Genomic DNA, 24,043 nt, shown 5'->3' with positions numbered 1-24,043 from the left:
TGACCTTAGCATGATAGTAGGGAGGGATTGGAGATTCAAGAGATATTTTTTAAAAAGAAAATCAATACAGTTTGTAGCTGTGAATTGGTCAGGAGGAGTTGGGGGTCCCAGGATGATAGGTCAAGGAGGACACCCAGGATTTCTGGATTCAGCTCTGGGGAGGCCAAGTAATAGGCCAGTTTGCGATAAGAAAAACAAAGAAGAGTGGGACTGTGGAAGAAGATAACAAAGTCAGAATTGCTATCTGACTGTTTAAGTTTAGATGTCAAGTAGATAAGTGGATATACATAGCTGGTGCTTGTGAAAGAGGCCCAGGACCGAGATAAAGAGGGGAATTGCTAGATATCAGCAGTCATTAAGACAGGATCATGTGTTAAGAGTGCTAAGAACCACCAATAAATACTAAGGGTAAAGAATTAGAAGATAATGCAAGAGACTAAGAGAGTAGCCAGGCATGTAGGAAGCCAAGGAAAGAAGCGCTCTTGGAAAAACAGGAAAGGTCACCTGCCCTCTCCTCCAGGTGACAGGTAGACTCAGGACCTTTGAGAATGGGGAGGGTGTCTTTCTCCAGAGACAAGAAGGAACTGAGCCCCCTTCCCTAGTCCTAGCATGGCCAAAATCAGAGCCCAAGGCCAAGAATCAAGAACTGTGGGTGCCCCGAGGAACAGCAAGGATAGACCATGGAGCTAAGCCTGTGCCCCTCTAAAAATAGCTTTTAAGAGCTCAAGCTGGGCCACAGTGAGAAGTGGGTTGAAATCCTAGCTCTGCCATTTACTATCTGGGTACCCAATGGCAACCTAACACCTCTGGGCTTCAATTTCTTCATTTGACAATTGTAATAATGTCTATCTCAAGTTTGTTGTAGGCACTAAGTACCTACTGCCAGATTTTTTTTTTCCTATTGCTGTAACTGAATACCACCTACTGGGTAACGAATAAAGGATAGAAGTTTTTTAGCTCACAGTTCTGGAGGTTGAAAAGTTCAAGAATGGGGTTCTGGTGTCTGCTCAGCATCTGGTGAGGACCTTCTTACTGCATTATAACATGGCACGGATATCACATAGTACTTGTGGCTGGCTCAGGTCTCTTTCCTCTCTTAAAGTCATGATATCATCACAGGGACACACCCTCATGACCTCATCTAATCCAACTACCTCCAAATGCTATTACCACATGATTTTTTTTGGGGGGGGGAGGACTCTCCAATGCATAAACTTTGGGGAAACATATCCAAACCATAGCACCTACAGAGAAATCAATTTCATAACTGAATTTATAGTGAGGGCTCAAAAATTTGTCTTAGCTATTATTTTTACTATGAATCATAATTATTATTTACCAATGTGGAGAAGGATAGGTGGTGAGATCTTTTCAGGAAGAAAGGACCATTAGCCAAGGCTTGAACAAGGTGTGTTCAGAGAACAATGACCTATCTAGGGGGCTGGAGAGTATGTGGGGTGGGATTGTGGAGCTTGGAGGATGAGGCTCAGCAATCTCCCTACTCTGTCTCCATCTCACATTTTCTGCGATTCCCACCACCTAACCATGTACTCTCTGTAGAAATTACTAGTCCTCACCTTCCACAGTGTGGGAATTGCCTCTCTAACCTCCCTTCCTCCTACAGCTGATGGAACAGAGGCAGGCCCTTGTCACCTATCCGGAAAGAACAAATCTCCTAACTGGTCTTCCCTCCGGCACAGGCCCTGGGGCCATCTCTGAAGAATGTCAATGCCGTCAGGTTGCTCCCTGCTTGCAACCACACTGCCCATCACTGTAGAACAGAGCACACTTCCAAATCCCTTCATAGGCTTTATTTCCCCTCTGTCTCACCTCCTCCTTTATTCCCACAAACTCATACTCTGTTCTAGAGTTTAGAGGGCATAATCATCTGCCTTTACCCAAATGAACCATAAACCTGTTTCTGGGCCTTTGCGCATGCTGGTTCTCCTGCCCAAAATGCTGTTCCCCATTTTTTCCCTTAGACCTAGGCCCCTTGCCTCTCAGTGGCTCCAGGGCAGCCCTTGGTCCAGGAATGGACCACTCAGTGGTCCATCTCAACAAAACCTGCACCATTTGTTCCAAGGGTGCCTCATCACTGCAATGTCAGGTGCTCATCTTTACTCCTTCAAGTCCCACGACAAGGGAGTTGATAAGGCTTGATTGCAATGTGTGGAGTGATAGAGACAGGAAAGAAAGGGCCAGAGCATGGGGAGCCTTAACACGTGGGGGTTAGGTTATGGGGAAACTGCCAGAGATTTAGAAGCCAAGAAATGTCATCCTGGGGTGTTTGAGGGAGATGATCATGGTGGAAGAGAAGACAGAATGGATGTGCCCAGAAAGGTGGGAATTCTCCACCTCCAGAGAAAAGCAGGGGATAGGAGACCAGTGGCCACCTGCTAGAAGATCAGATTGTTATGATGGGAGAGAATGGTTGACCTCTGCTGTCCCTTTAGCAATGATCCACTGAGAATGTCCACTCTAGTCAAAGCCAAGCCCTGCAGGTAATAAGGGATTGGGAGAGTAATACTGTCAAATTGGGAAAAGGAAGAGAAGCTGGGGGATTCCTGTGTGCTCAGACATGGCTGCCCAGGGAGAAGTCCTACGGCCAGCCCTGTGCCAACACAGAGCATTGTGTCATTGGCAAAGGGAAATGCAACAAGGGGCTCTTCACTTCTGGGTGAAGGTCCTAACGAGAGCTGGGCATGCCTCCACCCCAGGCAGTTGAACAGGGTGGGAGAGATGGTCATTTTTACCTAACCCTCCTAGAGTCCCCACACCCACCAAGACCTTCAGTCCACTCCTGCGGTGACTCCCAGGACTCGAGGACCTTCACCATCAACTCCCTTCTCTCCCAAAATCTCCCCATACATTCCCCTGGCTCTCTCAGAGGAAGCAAAATCTGACTCACCCCAGGACTCATGAAGGTGATTTCAGCCGCTTGTACAAATCTCAACCCACATCACCTCAAACAATGAGATCTAGTGGCTTGTGTAACCTAAAGTCCAGGGCAGGGAGGACTTCTGCAGGATTTGACCAACAGGTTCCCACTAGGTTTTCCAGCATTTCTCTTGACATGCATAGCAGACCTTACCACCCACATGTTAAATAAGAGGAGGAGGAGGAGAAGGAGGTAGGAAGAGAAGGAGGGAGGAGGAAGGAAAAAGGAAGAAGGAGGAAGATGAAAAATGGAGAAGGAGAAGGAGAGGAAGAAGAAGAGGAGGGAGGAAGACCACTCCTCATTTCCCAGCATTGCACAAATCTGTCCAATAGTGTCAGCGAGCACTGGATCCACATGTCCTTTTGTCCTAGATGCACCTATCCTTTCCCCCTCCTTAGTTTGTCAGATTCTCTAAAGAATCCATGACCCAGAAGAAGTTAGGAATCACTGCCCAGCAGAAAAGAAAATTAGTTCATAATAATTATCCTTAATTCCAAATGTTTAATAAATGTTCAAATTCTATTTACAATTTCAAGAATCTGAATGCAGCATAAGGTTCATTCCGACTCCTGTGTCCCATAGGGAACGGAGGCATCCCTAGAGCACACAGGAGGCAAAAGAGAGGGCACTGTAACCTGGGAACAGAAAAATTAGAGCTGAACACACAGTCAAGCAAATGTATTTCTCTTTGGCCCATCTAGCTTCAGATGTGACCAGAGTCAGAAAGGGAAAGATAAAAGATAGATGCCAGAGGTCATCTATTATTTCTGTACATAACTATTTTTAACCATTTCTTCTTAGGACACTTGTATGGGCAGAATAATTCTCAACTCAGGGCTTTTGTTATGTTCATGAAATCCTGAATTAAAAGAACTCCACTCAAAGTGCATATGATCAGCTCAGTGAGATGCCACTGTGCACCTAGAGCATCTTAAAGAAACCAACTGTACCCAATATTTTGTGAAGACTTGGAGTATCTGGAACCCTTTTACATGGCTGGTGAGAATGTAAAATGAAACAATCACCTTGGGAAATAGCTTGATTGTTTCTTAAAATGTTAAAACATGTATCACAGGATCTAGCCATTCCACTGAGAGGTATTTACCCAAGAGAAATGAGAGGATATGTCCACACAGTAATTTGTACACAGATGTTCATCACAGATTTAATTATAATGTCAAAAACTGAAAATAATTCAAAATATCTATCAACAGATGAAAGGATACACAAATTGTAGCATATCCATATAATGAAATTTTATTCTGAAATGAAAAGGAATGAACTATTGATACACACATCCTAAGTAAATCTCAAAATAATAATGTTGAGGAAAATAAGAAAAGGTAAAAAGAGTACATACTGCATGCATTCATTTACATAAAATTTTAGAAAATGCAAGCTTACCTATAGAGACACAAAGTAGATCCATTATTGCCTAGGAATAGGGGTAGGTGAGAGAAAAATTGCTGAAGGCACAAGGAAACTCTTCAATATAATGGACATATTAATTATTTTTATAGTGTGATGGTATATATAGGTCAAAACTTATCAAATTGTACCCTTTAAATGTGAAGTTTATTGTATATCAATATATCTTAATAAATCTGTTTAGAAAAAAAGAACAACAAATGCCCACTATACTCACCCCCTTCTCATACCCTGTCTTGCCTTCATTTCCATAATCTACCTATATGACAATAATAGATAAAAGTGTCAGGACCCAACTAAACAGAATCCAGTCACAGGGTTAATACACCCCTTAGTTCCACTCATGGTGCCAAACTATTAACCCTATTGCTTTTGACCATATGCCAACATGGCATATCCCTGAAAGACTAATCCCTGAGTCTCTCACAGAAAACTCGGATTTTTCTGCTAGTGTAGGCAGTTGTGGTTTCCAGAGCTTGGTGGCTCTCCAGAGTAAGGAAAGAAGAATTTTTTTCTGGGGAGGATGGCCAGGCTCCAAGCACCAGCATACATCTGTTCCAAGTTCAGAAGTAGTTTCTATACATTTTATTACTTTCTCTAGGGGGAAAAAATGTGATACCAGTAGGCGCCATGGTGTGCACTTGTAATCCCAGCAGATGGGGAGGCTAAGGCAGGAGGATAAGGCCAGCATCAGCAACTTAGCAAGGCCCTAAGCAACTTAGTGAGATCCTGTCTGTAAATAAAATATAAAAAAGGGCAGGAGATGTGGCTCAGTGGTTAAGTGCCCTGGGTTCAATCCCCAGCACCAAAAAAAATAAATAAATAAAAGTAAAAGGTAAAAAAATAAATAAATAAAAATAAAAATAAAAGATTCCTTGCCTTAAAAAAAAAAGTGACACGGCACATTTCTTGTGTCATTCAATGAAAAAATGTTGCTTATTTGTGAAAAGAAAACTAAAAAGCAAACAAAGATGGCTTCTAAACAAAGATGGGTTTATAACAGGGAATTTCACCTATTACAAGTATTTCTAATACAACTCTTGCTATACACATTAAAATACGAATAATAATTGTGTCTGTTAATCCATCTGCTTCTTATGAAAAGAGGGAAGCTCCTTACATGTGGGTGTCAGGAAGCCTCAGTCAATGGGGGAATTTTTCAAGGGCTGACGGGGACTCCCTCCTGGCTAGTGTCTCCCAACTCTCCCCTTCACTACTACTTTCACTACTAGACTAAAAGGACACTCATTGCCTGCCTCAGCTCTCTCAACTCACCCCTAATTAATGCCCATCTGGCTTCAGCTTCACCCCTCCAGCAAGGGAGTTCTCAAAAGCCACAGCTGCCTCAGGCATTGCCCTCTGACGTTCTCTCAGGTCTGATCTTTCACCTCTCTGTAGTCTTTACCCTTCCTCTCCTCTTCCCTTTTCTGAGCCTCTGGCCACCTCCAATTACTCCTCCCCATTGATTCCTCATTTTATAGTTTCCTAAATTCTTTCCTCTATGTACAGACTCTGAATATCTTTATGCCCCCCATGCTTCAAGTTTTCATTTATTATTCAAATGACTCCAAAATCTATATATCTAGCCCTAAGCTCTCTGCAAGCTTGAGATTCACAGATGGTGGACTATAAATAAGATAAATCCCCAACAAAGGAAAGAAAAAAGATTTTTTAAAATCTGCAACTCAAAATCATGAAGGGTTTCCTTGGTGGGACAGAAACCATGGAGAATTTTCTAAGGTTAAAATGCTGAAGCAATGAAGATAGGGCTGGACTTAAGGAAAAAAGCAAAGTCCAAACTGTGGATGGGACAGCCCTAAACCCAGAGTAGGGAGGACCTGAGAGCTAGAGGGACCCAGGCAGCCCAAAGGCAGAACTACCAAGAAGAGCTGCCAGGCTGGGCACACTAGCAGCCGGGAAGGCTGAGGCAGGAGGATCACAAGTTCAAAGCCAACCTTAGCAACTTAGCAAAGCCCTAAGCAACTGAGAGAGACCTTGTCTCAAAATAAAAAATAAAAAGGCTGAGGATGTGACTCTGTGGTTAAGCATCCCTAGGTTCCACCTCTAGTGCCAAAAACAAATAAATAACAACAAAATGCCATGTGTTTTATCTCTATAAACCAATCCCTGCCCACGTAAACACAAAACCCATATACATAGATAAGCCAGTCAGAGGCACTAGGTGTGGCCCTGCAGGTTGCACAGTAGGTGTGGGCTTGGGTCAGAGAGACAAGGCAGTGCTCCATGCATACCAGAAACTGGAGCTCCCATGTCCACAAGATTAGCTTCTGCCATGCCCTGTCCCAAGCTGCCCTCCCTGACCTGTCCCTGCTCCTTCCCATCCCACTCTATTTCCAAGCAAGCAGCACAAGCAGAAACTAAAAAGTCTAATGTAGCCTCTCAGTTACAACCATGAGCACAGTCAACATTCAGCAAGCATTTGAGTAAAGCCAATGTCACGAAAGAAATAGAACAACAATAAAAGTACTTACGGAGGAAAAGTGTAGTCATAGCAAGACTTATGTAAAATCTAAACCCTCAAAGGAATAAGGGAAGGTCTATAATATCCAAGAAACAATAATCGTCAGGCTGTAATAGAAAAAGAATCAATGAGAGATCTCAAACATAAAAACACACACACACACACACACACAATTAGCCTGCTGTGATGGTGCACACCTGTAATCCCACCAGCTCAGGAGGCTGAGACAGGAGGATTGCGAGTTCAAAGCCAGCCTCCCAAAGCCAGCTAAGCAATTCAGTGAGACCCTGTCTCTAAGTAAAATACAAAATAGGGCTGAAGATGTGACTCAGTGGTCGAGTGCCTGGTACCTCCCACCAAAAAAACATAACAAAACCACAGTTACAGAAAAAAAAAAAAGCAGACAAGCTGATAACAAAATAATTACATTTTATAAGAGTTACTGAGCTCAGAAAGGAGTGAAAATATATGTTCAAAAGTACCCAAAGGAAAAAAAAATAACTGCCAACCAAGAAGTCTATACCAGGCAAAATTGCCCTTGAAAAATGAGAGATACTTTCTCAAACAAACAGAAACAGAAAGAGTCCATTACCATAAGACCTGCCTTAGAAGAAATCCTCAGGGAGTTCTTTAAAAATGAAAGAATGCTGAACAGCAACACAATAGCATAAGAAAGTATGAAACTCCTTAGTAAAGAGAAATACATAGACACATAATATTGCTACTATAATGATTTTGGACAAATCACTTTTAATTCTAGCATAAAAAATCAAAACACAAAAGCATTAAAAAATAACTAGAACAAAAAAAATATGTGAAAAGCTATCCAGTATGAATAGATGCAAATTGTGACAATAATAATATAAAGTGCAGTGGAGGAAGCTAATGAACTTTTCTGTGCAGTTGAAGTTTTTATCAACTTAAAATGGACTATTATAACTATTAGATATTTTATGTGAGCCGGAAAGAAACTACAAGAAAAAAAAAACCTAGAAATTTCACAAAAGAAAGTGAATAGTATCAAAGCATATCAATGTAAAAAATCAGCAAAACACAAAGAAAGATTATAAAAGAGGAAAAGTTAGAAAAACTAGAACCAAAAAACAGAAAAATGGCAATAGCAAAATCCATTCCTATTAATAATTTAAATGTAAGTATATTAAACTTAAATATATGATATATATAATACACCAATAACTTTAAATATAAATAAATTAAACTTCTCAATCCAAAGATAGACTGGCTGAAATGGATTAAAAAATAATTATATTCCATATACCGGGAACTTGACTTGAATTTAAGGATACACATGGTCTGAAAGTAAACAGATAAAAAAATATATTCCAGGCAAAACCAAAAGGCAGCAGGTGATTATACTTGTTTTAGACAAAACTGTCACAAAATATTTTAGATTTTTTATTATAATAAAAGGATCATTACACCAGGAACATATAACAATTATAAATACAGATGTACCCAACATGAAAACACCTAAATACATAAAGCAAACACTGATCAAATTAGTGAGAAAAATAGACAACAATATGATGACATTAGAAAACTTCAATACCCCACATCCAAAAATGGATAGAACATTTAGCTATAGATCAATAATGAAGAGACTTAAATAAAAACCACAGGCCAAATGGATCAAACAGCATATAGAACATTCTACACAAAAACAGCAGAGTGAACATTTTTCTAAGATCTTTCTCCAAAATAGGTCATATGTTAGGTCTTAACAAATTTAGGAAGACTGAAATTGTACCAAGTCTCATTTCTGACCACAGTAGAATGGAACTAGAAATCAATAGAAGAAGGAAAACTGGAAAATTCACAAATATGTGGAAATTAAACAACACACTCTTGAACCACTATTGGCTCCAAGAAGAAATCAAAAAAGAAACTAGAAAATAGCTTTAGACAAAAATAAAAATACAACATATCAAAACTTATGGAAAGCAACACAAGCATTCCTAAGAGGGAAGTTTATACTGAGAATTGCCTACATCTTAAAAATCTCAAATACTTCACCTGACTTTGAACTTCACACAATTCGATAAAGAACAATAAACTAAGCCCAAAGTTAGAAGAAGGAAGTAACAAAGATGAAAGCAGAAATAAACAAAATAGAAAAACAATGGAAAAATCAATAAAACTGAGAGTTGACTTTTTGAAAAGATAAAAAAAATTAGCAAATCTACAGCTAGACAAACTCAGGAAAAAGATAAGACTGAAACAAATAAAATCAGAAATAAAGAAGAAACATTACAACTGACACCACAGATGTAAGAGGGATCTTAACAGACTACTATAAACAATTTACATCAACAAACTGAATAACTTAGAGGAATGGATAGATTTCTAGAAACTTATTTCCTACCAAGACTTAATCATGAATAAATAACACGTCTGAACAACCTGTAACTAGTAGGCAGATTGAGTTAGAAATCAAAAACCTTCCACTAGGTTTGGTGGCACACGCTTATAATCCTAGCTACTTGGGTGGCTGATACAAGAGATCACAAGTTAAAGATGAGACTAGGCAATTTAGCAAGACCCTGTCTCAAAACAAAAATTTTTAAAATGCCTAGAGATGTAACTCAGAGTGTCTCTGTGTTCAATCCTCAGTACCATAAAAAAGAAAAAAGAAAAAAAAATTTAAAGATAAGGGAAAGAAAAAAAAAATTCAACAAAGAAAAACCCAGGATCAGATGGCTTCAATGGTGAATTTATTTTTCTTTTTGAGACAAACTGGCTAGTCATAAACTCCTGGGCTCAAGCAATTCTCCTGCCTCAGCCTCCCAAGTGCTAGGGCTACAGGTGTATATCAATAACCATGCCCAAAAAGTGGACTTTTAAGAACCTGGGTTTTATAAGCAATATTTTTTTTAGTGTTAGGGATTGAACCCAGGATACTTGTACGAGCTAGACCAATGCTATACCACTGAGCTACATCCCCAGCCCTAATTCTAACAAATATTAAAGAATTAATGGCACTCCTTCACAAGCTCTTCCCCCAAAACTGAAGAGGAAACCCTTTCTAACTCATTCTATGATGTTGGTATTACCCTGATACTGAAGCCAAAGACACTACAAGAAAAAGAAAATTACATTACAATATCCCTTCTGAACATTCATGCATAAATTCTTAACAAAATTACTAAATGAAAATTAATAGTATACTAAAAATATCACACATCATGACCAAGTGGGATGCAAGGATGGTTCAACATGTGAAAATTAAAATTAATATGATACACCATTATCAGAAAAAGGGCGGGGAAAAACAACATACCATCTCAATTGATGCAAAAAAAAAAATTGACAAACTTCAATGCTTTTTCATGATAAAAACTCTCAACAGGGATGGGGATGTATGTTACGTTTATAATAGAACACTTTGCCTAGCATGCTTGAGGCCCTAGATTTGATCCTGTCTCCTTCCAAAAAAAAAATCACTGGCTGGGGATATAGCTCAATTGGTAGAGTACTTGACTTGCATTCACAGGACCAGGGTTTGATCCCCAGCACACACTCAAAAAGTTACTTAGCAAATTAGAAAGAGATTTCAACTACCTCAACATAATAAAAATCATATATGAAAAATCCATAGTAAACATCATATTCGATGTTGAAAGATTGAAAGGTTTTTTTCCCTAAGATTAGGAATAAGGAAAAGATGCCTACTTTTACCATTTCTATTCAATATAGTACTAAAACTTCTAGCCAAGAAAATGAAATAAAAAGCATCCAAAAAGGAAAGGAAAAAATAAAGTCATACCTGTTTGCAGACAATACCATCTTACAGAGAGACAAATAATAACTATATGATATGGTAGATACCTTTATTAGCTTGATTTAATGATTCCATAATGTATATGTGTGTCAAAATATCATATTGTACTCCATAAATATATAAAATTATTATTTTTCAGTTAAAAATTTTGGAGTAGAAATCCTAACGATTCCATTTAAAAATGGCTAGAACTACATATAAATTCAGTACAGTTTCAGGATTTAAAAAAATCAACATAAGAAAAGAGTAAAACACGTAGAAATAAACTTAGCTAAGGAATAAAAGATTTGTTTACTGAAAACTATAAAACATTGATTAAAGAAATTAAATGATAAAAACAAACAGAAAGACATCCCACGTTCATGGATTGAAAGAGGTCATATTGTTAAAAATGTCCATTCATCTAAGGGTGATTACAGGTTCAATGCAATTCCTAAAAATACCCTAATGGCATTTTTTACACAGTTAGAATAACTTCTGAAGTTCATGTGAAACCACAAAAGACCATGAATAGCCAAATAAATCAAGAAAGAAGAACAAAGCTAGAGGAATCACACCCTGGCTTCAAAATACATTGCAAAGCTACAATGATCAAATTAGTATGGTGCTGGCATAAAGACATATAAACCAGTGAAATAAAACAGAGTTCCCATAAATTAATCCAACCATATACACTCAACTAATCTTGGACAAGAGTGCCAAGATTATACAGTGAAAAAGGATAATCTCCTCAACAGATGATTTTGGGAAAACAGAATATCCACATACAAAATAATTAAATTGAGCCCTTATACCATATTCAAAAATCAACTCCAAGTATAATAAAGACTTAAATTCGAGACCTGAGACTGGAACTCTTGGGGGAAAAAAAGGGAAAGGCAATATGGGAATTGGGGATTCTACTGTGCCACCACTTCCTATAAAACACACCATGAATATTGAAGCTTGGCATGAAAAGGGGTCAGTGGTAAAGGCTCCACCAACCCCAAATCCAACAGCCTCAGCCATTAATTCAATTGCTAACATTGGTGCAATGCCAGCTGCCTCAGTCACCACAACCACAGCAACAACAAGGACCTCAGCCACAGGCCCAGCCACACCAAATGCAGCCCCAGCCACAGAAGCTGCACAGTCTCTGGGAAACTCCTTGGAACAGGGGAGCAGGCTCCAGCAAGAACAATGGAATGGGCCATGAAAACTTTGGTTTAGGGGTTATACCTCTCAGCGCTTCACCTTCTAGCACAGAAGCACATCCAGTGCTGGAAAAGCTAAAGGTCTTAAACAACTACAATCCCCAAGACTTTGACTGGACTCTGAAGGATGGACATGTGTTTATCATTGAAAGCTACTCTAGGATGACATACATCATTCCCTCAAGTACTCTATCTGGTGTAGTCCTGAGCATGGTAATAAGCATTTAGATGCAGGTCACCATTCCCTGAATGGGAAAGGCCCACTCCATCTACTCTTTAGTGTGAATGGCCAGGGATATTTTCGTGCAGTGGCTGAAATGAAGTCCCTTATGGACTATAATGCATATACTAGTGTGTGGTCTCAGAATAAAAGGATGGGCAAATTTGAAGTTAACTGGATCTTTGTCAAAGATGTTCCCGATAATCAATTAAGACCCATTCACTTCAAGAACAATGACAACGAACCAGTAACCAATTCAAGGGACACTTAAGAGGTACCCCTAGGGTACCCCTAAGCTTAATTGCTACTTTCAAGCATACCCGCTCAATCTTTGATGGCTTTTTGCACATTATGAATTAAGATGAGGAGGAAGCCAGGAGCGGTGGCACACACTTGTAATCCCAGCGGTTTAGGAGGCTGAGGCAGGAGGATCATGAGTTCAAAGCCAGCCTCAGTCACAGTGAGGCACTAAGCAACTCAGTGAGACCCTGTCTCTAAATAAATACAAAGTAGGGCTAGGGATGTGGCTCATGTGGTCAAGTGCCCCTGAGTTCAATCCCCAGTACCAAAAAAAGAAAAAAAGAAGAGAAGGAACCCTGTGCTTCTCCTTTGCTGGAAAAGCAACAAATCTTCTTTTTCCTTTTTCTAAAAAAATGGAAAAGGAGGAAGCCATGTGTAGGGAGAGAAACAAGCAAACAATAACTGTGTAGAGATGTCCTATTAAAATTACAACACTAACGATATAGACTGAAAATGCCTAATAAGTCAAAGAAGACTTTATTAAAGCTTTTTTTTTCCTGCTTAAGGTGACATCTTTAAATACTTTAACACAAAATTGACTCTTCTTATAATGGTTTTCATCAGCAAACTTATTCTTTCACCAAACATGCTGGAGAACTGTCGCTTCATCAAAAACTAACTGTCCTGCAGCTTCTACCAGTGTCTCCCGTCTTTTGTAATTATGCATCCTCGCTAAGGCGCAGAAGACTAAATGAATGAAAGCCTTCATTAACTCTTTGAATTTGTTAAATCCTAACAGTTAACCATCAGAAGTAGTTCAAGACGTAAGAGTCGCAGTGCTTCAACTTTTTCTTTGTTGTAGTTTTTAAATTGTCTATTTTTAGCTATTCAACAGATTAAAAGCAAAATTACCATGTCATATTAAGTCCTGGAGTTCAAGCCTAAATGTTTACGTGAAAAAATTATTGTAGTAAACTGTTTTTTAGAGTGTTACAGTTATACACAGCATAACTGTAAAATCATACATGCATGGAATTTGATTTCAATCACCATGTCCCGCCTTTTTCTCTTCTCTCCTCCCTCTCCTTATTCTCCTTCCTCTACTGATCTTTCTTTCCCTTATTTAGTTATTTTTGATTGGTAATTTCTACATATACATAAAGGTGAAATTCCCTGTGGTATATTTATATATGCATAAAAATAATGAATGCTTCACAAATTTGCATGTCATTCTCACACAGGGGCCTGCTAATCTTCTCTGTATCTTTTCAATTTTGGTATATGTGCTGGTGAAGCACACACTGTAGTAAATTTTTAATATGGCAAAGCAACTTTACACTCTGTTTTAGCCAAATGAAATATAATCTGAAATAATGCTAAGTGAAGTTAGGCAATCCCAAAAAACCAAATGCCGAATATTCTCTTTGATATAAGGAGGCTGATTCTTAGTGGAATAGGGAGCAGAAGCAAGGGAGGAATAGACGAACTCTAGATAGGGCAGAGGGGTTGGAGGGGAAGGGAGTGGGCAGGGGTTATTAATGATGTTGGAATGTGATGGACATCATTATCCAAAGTACAGGTATGAAGACACAAATTGATGTGAATATACTATGTATACAACCAGAGATATGCAAAATTGAGCTCTATATGTGTAATAAGAGTTGTAATACATTCTGCTGTCATATATAAATTTTAAAACTTTTTTTAAAAAAGAAATATAATCTGAAATTATATTAGAAAATTTCCCTTATCTTCAAACTCTTTGGTGTAACAGAGTATTATATGCAGTTGGGTGGATTTCACTAGTTAATGCGCACTCTTTCCCTCCTCCCCCCAAATGTATGTATACTGAGAAATTTGCCTTTGAGAAATTATTCTATTTGCTACCACTTAATGAATCTCAAAATTTTGAGTAAATCTACCTCAGTCTAATCATTTTCTTAAGACCTTTATAACTAATTTAAAACCCTTAATTCCTATTTCTGGGTGCTTGGGAGCCTGATGGCTATCATAAAGTAAAAATTTATTATTCTAAGTATTCACTAGCTAAGTAAACACAGTTCTTGTTTAGCTAGCACATACTGTTCTTCAAATCTCTTCTGCTTTTGCAGTTTCCTGGCATCCTTAAAATACTTTGAGAATGTGGCCATGATCCATGAATTAAGTCAGTATCTAAGTGAATGTGTTGATATTTTACTGACCAAAGTGGAAATACAGCATATATATGGGTATTCTTATTTGTTTTTATTTATTGTCTTATTTTTATTTTTATGTGGTGTCTGGGATCAAACCCAATGCCTCACGCATGCTAGGCAAGCACTCTACCACTGAGCCACAACCCCAGCCCCAATCTGGGTATTCTTTTTTTTTTTTAATTTATTTTTTAGTTGTAGGTGGACACAATACTTTTACTTTATTTTTATGTAGTGCCGAGGATTGAACCCAGTGCCTCATGCATGCTAGACAGGCAATCAACCTCTGAGCCACAACCCCAACCCCAAAGCTATCTTTGTAACATCTTTTTTCTTCATTAATTACACTTCAATTAAATTTGCATCTTGAAACAAATTTATTTTGTATAATTGAACGTGTTGAGCATCTATATTAACAGATTTGATGGCCTAATATTATGAAAATAATGTCATTCCCCTTAGATTACTGTTCCAAAGGAAGAAAATTATGTAGAATGATACATTAAAGGTAAACATAGCAATACAGTAGATTTGAATCCCTAGATGATTTATATTACTTCATTTCTGTGTCACATGTTTAGAAATGTTTTCATTTACTATGATCTTTGGTCACTTCAATTTGAAAACCTATTTTTCTTTAAGGCTTTCATTTATTTAATTTTTTATACAATGTTTTCCTTTTTCTGCATTTTTATTGGTGCATTAGAATTGTACATAATCATGGGATTTGTTGTTTCATATTTGTACATGTTCATAATGTAACAATATGATTTGTCCAGTATCACTCCCCAGTATTTCCTCTTTTCCTCTGGGTACAGTGTTTTCTGAAAATATGCAATTACTGTATTTTTTTCACTTGAATACAATATTTGTAGGTAACTGTAGCTACTTCATAATTCTTGGGTAATTCCAGGATAGTTATATCAATGTTTACTGAAGGAACATCAAAATATTAATGCTATATTATAAAATAAAGACAAAGCAAGTTTTACCTATTTTACCTTTTTGAGACTAAGCTATGAAATCTTGTAACTAGTCTCTTAAATATTAACAATAAAAATTGGCATTTAGTTGTAGTGAACATAGTGGTGTTCTATGTCTCTTAAGATTATATGGGTAGGGCATGCCAAAGGTGATTGTTATCACTCTGGAGGTTATTAGAGAAAATCATAAAAGAACAACCTTTTAAGAAGGATTTGAGTCCTCTCCCTGACGTTTTCTTTTTCTTGGAGCCTTATTAGCAACTCTGGATATTTTTTAAAAACTAGTTACGTCATAAATGGATTCAAACTTATTTAATTTGCATTATGTTTCTATGTGAGAAATGTCATGGAAACACCCTGCATGCAGTCTGGTTGCAATAGATTCAGGCATGTCAAGGGTAGTCTGGAGTCTATATATGGTGAGGACTACATCCCAGAGCCTTTAGCCTGGATTCCTACTCTTAAATGAAAGGGGTGCAATCCTTTGGAGGAAAAAAAAAAAACAACAAAAAAAAAACTTTTCAATTGGAAATTTTGTGGTTTTCTCATTAAAATTTTCCCAAAACACCAACTTTCTCTTCCATCTTGATCTGTCAGGTCAGTGTATTGGAAGTTATTTTTTTTCTCTAAATAAAATTATTACAGGTTGTCTCAAGAGCACAACCAGCTGAAGGTTTCTTCATTGCCAGGACCAGAAAGGAGAGAATGTGGGCTCTACAAGAGGAGACACATACTCAACTGTTTGAATAATCATAAATTAAAGGCATTATTTGCCCAGTAAATTTCTCATTTAATATTTTTCAAAGTTCTGGTTTAAATGGTTTATTAAAGTTACATGTGAGGATTTTATTTCAAAAGATATTGTAGTTTGTATACTTAAGAGTAAGAGGGAAGCCAGGAGCAGTAGTGTGGCACACATCTGTAATCCCAGCAATTTAGGAGGCTGAGACAGGAGGATTGCAAGTTCAAGACCAGCCTCAGCAACTTTGTGAGACCCTAAGCACGGTTCTCAAAATAAAAAACGATGGAGAGATGACCCAGTGGAAAACACCCCTGGGTTAAATCTCCAGTATCCCTCCTCCCAAAAAAAGAAAAAAGAAACCCAACATTTTTTTAACTTTTAGTATTTAACTTCTCATTTTAACTTAAGTGATGTTTCTAATCAAAAAAGCTATACTATTTTTAAATACCACAAATGGGGGTTAAACTGATGTTAAAACAGTTTGCAATTAAAAAGAGAATCAGCTTAATTTCATTTAATCATCTCAAGTGCATTCTGCATCCTTTAAAATTAAGTTTGAGAATTTAAGAGAATTGTGTTTTCATTAAGTTTTGCATATCTTTTGTTATGCCATGTCAATTATCTTTTTCTTATGATTAAATGAAAGTTATGATAAAATGATTATTTAGTTTATTTACATTCACTTGTAGCAATTACATGAGAATTTGAATGTTTGGGGGTATGGGTTTGTTCATTCCTGTGAATGATGTACAGTGGGGTGATATTTTCTATTGGGTTACCCAAACTCACCATTTGGTCCTATTTAATCTTTGAGGGTTTCAATAAAAATTGTTTACTTAAAAAAAAATCTAGGAGATATCACCTCACACCTATCAGGATGGCCATTACCAAAATGAAATACAAGTGTTGATAAGTATGTGGAAAAATTGAACCCCTGCACACTGCTAGTGGTACAGCCACTATGGAACAATATGGACGTTTCTCAAAAAAAAAAAAAAAATTAGAATTACCATAAGATCAGAGAATTCCACTTCAGAGTATTTATCCAAAAGAATTAAAATCAGGATTTCAAAGAGATACCAGCACTCCTATATTTCCTGTAGCAAAAGTCACAATAGCCAAGATGAAGAAACAAGTGAAACATCCATCTACCAATGAATAAAGAAAAATGTGATAACACACACACACACACACACACACACACACACTCACACACAGTGAAATACTATTCAGCCTTTAAAAAAAAAAAAAAAGAAAATTCTACCAGGTGCAATGACACATGCCTGTAATCCCTGTGGCTTGGGAAGCTGAGGCAGGAGGATCACAATTTCAAAGCCAGCCTCAGCAACTTAGCAAGACCCTGTCTCAAAATAAAAATAAAAATAAAATATTTGTTTAAAAAATGGGCTGGGTATAGAACTCAGTGGTTGAGCAGTCCTGGGTCAATGCCCAGCACTAAAACTATAAAATACACAAAAAGAAGGAAATTCTGCAATATGTGACAATATGGATGAAACCTGAGGATATTAACCAAGTGAAATAATTAGTCACAGAAAGTCAAATATTTCACAGTCCACTCACAGTCCAAGGAATCAAAAATAGTCAGATCCATGGAATCAAAGAGTGGCATGGAGGTTGCCAAGGACTAGGAGGAATACTAATCAGTGGAAAGAAAGCCAGATGAGTAAATTCTAGAGATCTGCTGTATAACACTGTATCTATAGTCAACATGGAGTATTGTACACTTAAAATTTTGTTGAGGGTAAATCTCATATTAAGTGTTCTAATGACAATCTGTTTTTATTTTTATTTATTTATTTATTTATTTATTTATTTATTTATTTATTTATTTATTTTGCCATACTGAGATGGAATCCAGGGCCTCGCTCATGGTAGGGAAGCACTCTACCACTGAGCTACATCCCCAGCTCCACATGAAAGTTCTTAATGTTTATATAGTCAAACTTAGCAATCTGATGGGAGAATATATATATATTTTTTTTAAAGAATAGATGAGTATTCCTCAAACCCCCCAAAAATGTGAGTCCTTAGAATTAAAAGGATACCCTAGCTAGGCTTGATGGTTCATGCCTGTAATCCCAGCAACTCAGGAGGCTCAGGCAAAAAAGAGCCAAATTTCGAGGCCAACCTCAGCAAATGAGCAAGACCCTGTCTCAAAACAAAAAATAAAAGGGGCCGGGAATGTGGCTCAGTGGTTAAGTGCCCTGGGTCAAATCCCAGCACCTTCCCCCAAAAAAGGATATGCTGAGTGCTAAATAGGATGAATATAATAAATGCTCATTTGGACACACTGTACTGAAATTTCAAAAAATAATGGAGAATTTTAGGTGTTTGGGGGGCAGGGATTGTGGGAAGATGGATTTGTTGTTTGTGCTTGCTTTTGCAGTGAGAAGGTAAGAGAGAGGAAGCTCTATGGGTACTGGGAGAAACTGTCAAGGAAGTGGAGGGGGGTCTTGAGCAGTCATTCACAGCTATTTCAGGATCCTTGAGACTTTCCTGCAAATGGAATTCTGGAGACCTATTAGAGAGCTAGGATGGAAGGATTTTTTGTTATTGTTGTGTTCTTTTACTCTAACACAATAACTACCAATTTAGAGTTTACAACTCAGTTCTGTGTTAGTCCATTTTGTGCTTTTATATCAAAATTCCCGAGACTCAGTAATTTTAATGAATTTATATAGAAATTTATTTGGCTCGAGGTTCTGAAGGCTTAGCAGTCAGAGATCAAGGCACTGATCTGGCGAGAGCCTTCTTTCTGTGTCATAATGCGGTGGAAGGCATCACGTGCTGACAGCATGGAGTGGTGAACAGGGGTATCAGGAACACTATCCCTCCATAACGATCCCACTCCCAAAGTAACGGCATTAATCCATTTATAAGGGCAGACCCCTTGTGACCTGATCATCTCTTCAAGGTCCACCTCTCAACACTGTTGTATTAGTGACTAAGTTTTGAACACATGACCTTGGGGAATGCATAAGCCAACACAGTCATTCACATAGTAGGATGAACTATCTGAAACTGCTTTATTTTTATTTATATTTATTTATTTGCTGAACTGGTTATTCAACCCAGAGTCTTGCACATGCTGGGGAAGTTCACTACCATTGAGCTAAACCCCTAAACCTCATTTTTCCCATATTTTCCTCATTGGTACATTATAATAGTACATAAGGGTAGGATTCATTGTTACATGCTCCTACATGAGTACTCTATAACAATATAATTTGACCAGTATCATTCCCCAGTATTTCCCTTTTCCTATCCTCCTCCTTCCCCAGTCCCTCTCCTCTATTCTGCTGATTTCTCTTCAGTTTTCAAAAGATTCCTCATCACCATCACCACCATTATTTTCCTTTTTCCTCTCCAGCTTCCATATATAAGAGAAAACACAGAGACATGCTTTCTGGTTTGACTTATTTCTCTTAGTATAATGTTCTCAAGTTCCATTCATTTTACTGAAAATGACAATTTCATTCTTTTTATGACTGAATAAAACATCTATATATGTATATATATGTGTGTTTGTGTATCACTTTTTCTTTATCCATTCACCGATTGATGGCACCATAGTTTGACTATTATGAAGTGTGCTGCTATAAATATGAGTATGCATGTATCACCGTAATACAGTGACTCTAATTTTTAGGATAAATACCAAGGAGTAGTATAGCTGGGTCATGTGTTGGTTCCATTCCTAGCCTTTTGAGGAACCTCCTTACTGATTTCCATGGGGGTTGTACTAATTTACAATCCCACCAACAATGTAAAATTGTTCTTTTATTTCCATATCCTCTCCAGCATTTATTTTTGTGTATTTTTGTAGCATTAAAAAAAATAGCTAAATGTTGGCCATGTCCTAGAGTTCTACCCAATGGGTAATTTCAGTACATATTCTTAGCGACATGAAATACACATTATTATTATCAATTCATTGTAAAGAGGAACAAGTAGTGGGATAGTGAACCTAAGTCTGTCAATGGGGGCCATACAACTGCAAATGGCAGAAGCCAGGTGGCGAAACTTCATCTCCTGGCTTGATTCTTTGGGAAGCACCACCTCTGTCTGAAACCCAGAAAAACACATCCTCTTTTCCTCAGGAAGACAGGGCCTTTCATGGAGGAAGTTTGATTTCTAGAAAGATTGGCTCAAGATAATCAGAGGGGTCAGGGTGCTGTGGGTGCACACCCTTTATCCCAGCAGCTGGGGAGGCTGAGGCAGGAGCACCATGAGATCAAAGCCAGCCTCAGCAATTTAGTGAGGCACTGAACAACTCAAGTGAGGCCCTGTCTCTCAATAAAATACGAAGTAGGGCTGGAGTTGTGGCTCAGTGGTTGAGTGCCCCAGAGTTCAGTCCCTCGTACCTGCCCCACCCCCCAAAAAAAAAGATAATCAGAAGGAAGAAATGGCTTTGACTAAGAGAACTTCACCTTGACATTCAGACAGACAACATGCTTAAGGTGTAACACCTGAACTGGAGAAAAGTGTGTCAGGATAAGCAGACTACAAAACTGAGATCCTCAGGTGTGTGAGGAAGAGAAAGCTATTGTGCGTGTTCCAGCTCTGGGCCCTGTGCTCAGAGCCTTAAGCAACCAGGGTACTGTTTTCTCTACACCATCAGTGCACAGAGAGGGGAGCCTCCTGGGCCTGCATGACAATTCCAGCAGGCCTCAAAATTTTCTGCTCAAGCTTAGAATAGTCTGTAAACGCTGTTAGTTAAAAATTCAGTTTCACTTTAGAAGTTAGAATGTTAATGCAAAGTATTCATTTACTTTTACCTGAAAATCTTTTCTCTTCCCCCAGTTTGAGGTTAACCAGCTAGAAACCTCCAGTGGGTAACATGGAGAGGGGTTGGCATCTTCTCTCTTTTCCTACCCTACCTGCCCCAGCCAGCTACCACAGCTGAGACTCTGGCCACTCTGGGGAAGTGAGTTGGGGAAGAGGTAGCAACAGCTATAAGCTGGGTTTGGGGCTTTCTAGCTGGGCAGATATTGAATTCTGCCTCTTTTTCATGGAGTTGCTTTCATGCCTCCTCCACAGGTTCCTGACTCAGCTTTCTCCCAGAGTTCTCTGCAACCATGGATGGATCTCAAGTGCAGTGAGATAGTCACCTGAGACTTCGTACAGCCCTGAGCATTCGTCTCCCACCTCTTCCCACTGGAGTTCTTCTGCACAGGAGTCTGCTATGGTTTGATATGTCCCCCAAAAACTCATGTGTTGGAAACTTAATCCCCAATTCATATGTTAATGGTATTTGGAGGAGGTAGAAACTTTAGCAGGTGATTAGGATTAGGTGAAGTCTTGAGGTTAGGCCCCCACGATGACATTAGTATTTAAATAAGAGGAAGAAAGGACCTGAGCCAGCAACTTGCTTTGCATCTGTGATGTCCTTTATCATGTCTTGATAGCAAGAGGGCCCTCACCAGATGCTGAGCAAATATTGGTGCCATGATCTTGGACCTCCTAGTCTCCAGAATATAAACAAAATAAACTCTGTTCTTTATAAATTACCCAGTTCTGAGTATTTTGCTATAGTAACAGAAACATGGACTAAAAGTCCTTGCAGGCCCTCTCTATTGTGGGGCCTACAATTGTCCAGAGGAAACTCTTACGCTTCCCTTATCCTAAAAAACTCTGGGAATGCAGGCTGGTCCCAATAAGGTGGCAGAAGTCCTACCACAGCAACTAATAAGCTCTCCTTTTACCTTCCAGTTTTCCCAAGTGGTACCAGACCCAAGGCACCACCCCCCAGCTGTGGGTCATACATTAGACTCTTGGAGAAACCGGCCCACGGACATTCACCCCCACCAAGTTGGAGGTGAGGGAGCAGGGGCCAGTCCTGACCCCAAGATAAAACTCACAATAACGCTTTCTTCAAGGACATCTTCCTTACAAAATCCTCTCCTCTCCTTTCTACTTTTTCAGAGTCTCAGAATGAGCAATAGGTTTCAAAAGTCTTGGAACAGATTCTTGGCATTTCTTTAGGAAATCATAAGGCAAGTTGGCATCTCGCTTTGGATTTTCAGATCCATGACACATATTGGCACTTGGTGGAAATTTTAGTTTTAAGGTCCTGTTATACTTATTTGCATTGACATTTTCCATCTTCCTGAGCAGAGATTTTTTTTTTTCATTTTAAAGATAGCGAAACTGATCTAAGAGAAATAAGGCCAGTGTCAACCAATCAGAGATGGATCAGGTCTTCAACCAGGTCTGCTTGGCTTCTTCTGGGAGGTGCATGCACACTGGGCCAGACCCCAAGTGAAGACTCTGGGGACATGTAAGGAAGTATTTCCTTCATTTAGGGACTTCCACAAAAGAATCTGTGTTACTTTAGACCTGATTTACATCTGTGGCCACATTCTGCCCACATCTTCATAGAACACATTCCTGTGGAGATTGGACCTAGTTTCGGAGAAAGGACTGGGAGAATTGGGGTTGTGAGAGACACTGAAAATTCTACTGACCTGGCAGCAGCCCTAGCTTTTCAGACTTTCAACGTGAAGAAGTGAGCCAGGTAGACATATTCACCTGGTCTGTCATCCAAGCCAGACACGTTAGAACGTGGCTCAGCTCAGCCAAGACCATCGCTCCTGGAATACAGGGATTGCTGTGCTGGGACCCCAGCCAGGCCTTTGGCTTGCTGTTTTCTCATGTGTTTGGTCCAACACATGAGGAAAGGTTCAGGCTCAGGGCTGGGCTCCATGGATTCCTATGGCTCCTGGGATTGTACTCCTTCAAACGACTTTCCAACTTATCCTCAGGCTGACCCAAATGTGTTGAGTCAGAACAAACTCATTTCCATCTCTCCTTCATGCTCTGTCAAGGATTCAATGGCTGGTCTTGTACACCCACCAAATACAAAGGGACTCCTCACACCCCACACCATTTCCCCAACTCACCTGCTGAGCCTTCCCCTCAGGGATGCCAGGAGACCCTGCCCCAAATTCCAGTGAGAGCTATGAGGCCAGAATGTGGTTTTGGCCTTTCCTCAGTGAAGAAGAGAAACACACATGCACACTCGAACTCATACACCATCACACATTTCTTTAATCTAAGAAGATCTACCTTGCAACAAAAACACAAACACAATTTTAAGTATTGTTATGTTTTGGGTTTTGTTTTTACGTGCAATTGGCTTGTAATAGGTACATTGTCATGCGACTAGGGATTGAGCTAAATTCATACTTAGATCTGAAATATTTTTCCAAGTAAGCAATCTGCAGAGATGCACCTCTGCCCCCACTGCAAAGATCATCTTTCAGCATGTTGTGCAGGATGGCCTGGCTTCCTCCCAACACAGCACCTCAAACCTCTGTACTCCAGATGAGAGGCTCTGCAGGACTCACACAACAAAAGACCACAGGGAGGCTTCTCAGGACAAGGGAGAGGGTCAAACAGCCCTCATCTATGCACTGGGAACAATTCTAGTTGTCATCCAAATTACAGGGTTTGAACTCCACTGGGTTTGTTTGTTTTGACTCTTATCCTTTCCATCAGAAGGAAGCACTCACCCTGTTATGTATGTAGGCTTGTATATCTATGCTTAGGAGCAGTTCTGGAAGGAAACACAGCAAAACGTTAAGAATAGTTGTGGCAAGGGCTTGGAATTTAAATATTTCATTTTCTTTATTTCTTTTTTCTTTTTTTTTTTTCTTTTTTTGTGGTGCTGGGGATTGAACCCAGGGCTATGTGCATGCAAGGCAAGTACTCTACCAACTGAGCTTTTCCCCCAGCCCGCTCGTTTTCTTTTATTGTTACCTGTGCTTTTTATGATAAAGATGCTGTTTCTCTACCTCATCAAA

The 24,043-nt window shown here is 38.9% G+C and overlaps 1 non-coding gene and 1 pseudogene across 1 annotated transcript; one reads left to right on the top strand and one right to left on the bottom strand.

Annotated features, from left to right (window-relative positions):
* LOC107154266 overlaps positions 1 to 12,420 on the top strand; it is a 28,604-nt pseudogene extending 16,184 nt beyond the window's left edge.
* A 1,076-nt stretch (positions 12,421 to 13,496) lies between these two features.
* On the bottom strand, positions 13,497 to 13,598 carry LOC125617132. Its single transcript, XR_007348004.1, has one exon. It is a non-coding gene; the product is annotated as a U6 spliceosomal RNA (small nuclear RNA).
* Between the last annotated feature and the right edge of the window lie 10,445 nt (positions 13,599 to 24,043).

This window comes from Marmota marmota, unplaced genomic scaffold, assembly GCF_001458135.2.
Source record: "Marmota marmota marmota unplaced genomic scaffold, marMar, whole genome shotgun sequence".
In the NCBI taxonomy this organism is placed as follows: Eukaryota; Metazoa; Chordata; class Mammalia; order Rodentia; family Sciuridae; genus Marmota; species Marmota marmota.
Note: the sequence above shows the minus strand (reverse complement) of the source record. Positions and strands in the feature narration are given on the sequence as shown.